Source organism: Pteropus vampyrus, unplaced genomic scaffold, assembly GCF_000151845.1.
Source record: "Pteropus vampyrus isolate Shadow unplaced genomic scaffold, Pvam_2.0 Scaffold1000004415, whole genome shotgun sequence".
Classification (NCBI taxonomy): Eukaryota; Metazoa; Chordata; class Mammalia; order Chiroptera; family Pteropodidae; genus Pteropus; species Pteropus vampyrus.
Window position 1 is genome coordinate 1 of NW_011918817.1, and position 1,954 is coordinate 1,954.

The following is a 1,954-nucleotide window of genomic DNA, read 5'->3' on the forward strand; positions in this document are numbered from 1 at the left end:
TCACAAGGGATCGGTTTCCAGAAATGCAACTTGCACACGTTTCTTTGCCAAAACCACCTGCCTGAGGAGCCCGACCTGCGGGCCCCCACCACCCCCCACCATCACCCTGCTCCGGCGCTAAATGCCGAGGGCGTCCCTCCCGCCGGGCCGCGTCCGGACTGGCCGCGTGGGAGGAGACCCTCTGGGCACCAAAATGGAGAGACGGCTCGCCTTCCTTCCGCCAGGGCGCCACAGCATCCCTGGCCTGGAGTCCAGCCCACCAAGGGATGAGTTCGCAATTAAGTTTTTACACGTTCGGTAATTATTTATGAAATCTGCGATACACTTACAGCATGCTGAGTGACTGTCTCCTACAAATCACAGTAATAATGCGATACGAAATTAATTTTAGCAGTTTACAGTCATTGGAAATAATTAACAAATTTCAAATACAATTTATAAATGTGCATGCGTGGGCACGTGCGTGTGTGTGCGCGCACACGCACACATACGGAGGACTACCTGTATATATGCTGCAGGAAAGTCTGATAGGGTGATTGATAAAAGTTTCTGAAGCCTAAAAACTGTATTAGGATAAAATTCTGTGTGTGCCGTGGGGAGGGGAGCAGAATTCAACAACCCTCCAGCACCACCTCCAAGTGTCGAAAAGGTTTTCGCATACTTTTAAATCGATGGTGGCATCAGATCACTACTGTACGTAGATGGTCCAGCAGATCCAACTCAGTAGAATGATGTAACAGTTTTATTTTTAAATGTCAATATTTATAATAAATATACCTGGCAACGATTTACACATAAAAACGTTTTAACATTTTCTTAAAAATGTATAAGGAGTTACACTGGCTTTCAAAGATTCTTCAGAAGGCAGAGAAGCAAAGCCTCTGAAGACCCCAGTTTGGGGGAGATGGTGAGAGCCAAGCCCGAGGTCGCAGGGCTGGGCTGGCGGCCGCACATGGCAGGTTCAGACCCCCGTCCTGCCACTTCTGGGCCTTGTGGGCCTGCCTCGTATTCAGGAGGTGCCGCTGTAAAGTGCCTCTCTCAGCGGGCACGTTACCAACCCCGATAATGCTAAACAAATATATATATCTAGATATATCTATATATATCTAGATATATATAGATATATATATCTCCATACACACACACACACACACACACACACACACACACACACACACACATTTTTTTTTTAGGCAAGACAAACTTTGGTTGACCTCACAGATTGTAAGGACCTTATCAGCTTACAATCCCTTATTTTTTTTTTTTTACACCTACAGCACCTGGTCTTCCTAGGTGGTCTCCCATCCAAATACTAACCAGGCCCGGCCCTGCTTAGCTTCCGAGATCAGACGGGATCGGGCACGTTCATGGTGGCTAAACACATCACTATAAATGCTAAATGCAATCATTATTATGTCAGAAATAGAATCGACAGAAGTTTGGAAGTGGGTGGAGCTCGGGAAGAATTTAGGGTGACCCCATGATTCCTAGTTTGAGGATGACTCGGCTGGTAGCGAGGGGGCAACAGGCTGGGCAGGAGCTAAGGGCTGGGCCCACGCAGGCGCTGAGTGTGAGGAGTCTGCGGACCACTGGCCACCAGTGTGTGCACGTGCCTATGCATGTAAGTGTGCATGTGCGTGTGTGCACGCGTGTGTGTGAGGCCCAGGAGTAGAGCTCGGAACCACAACGGCAGACTGGGGGGGTCTCAGACACAAGCGACCGACTGACAGGAAAGGACCGTGAGTCCAGGGCGGCCCCTGACGCAGACGGCATATGGGCGGGGAGCAGAAAGGGCTGGGTCTAGGAACGGTTCTGGGCGAGGGGCGCCAGAAAGCTCGGAACTCTGAGGACGCGGGTTGCAGAGGACAGCAGCTCGTCCGGAGGGCCAGGAGATGGGGACCGGTGTGGAGCTCTGGGCGCATGGACAGAAGTCCCTTCACCACCGGTGGCCGGC

General features: G+C 50.8%; 1 pseudogene; it reads right to left on the reverse strand.

Annotated features, from left to right (window-relative positions):
- Positions 1-1,268: 1,268 nt before the first annotated feature.
- LOC111735640 lies at positions 1,269-1,394 on the reverse strand (annotated as a pseudogene).
- Positions 1,395-1,954: the final 560 nt, after the last annotated feature.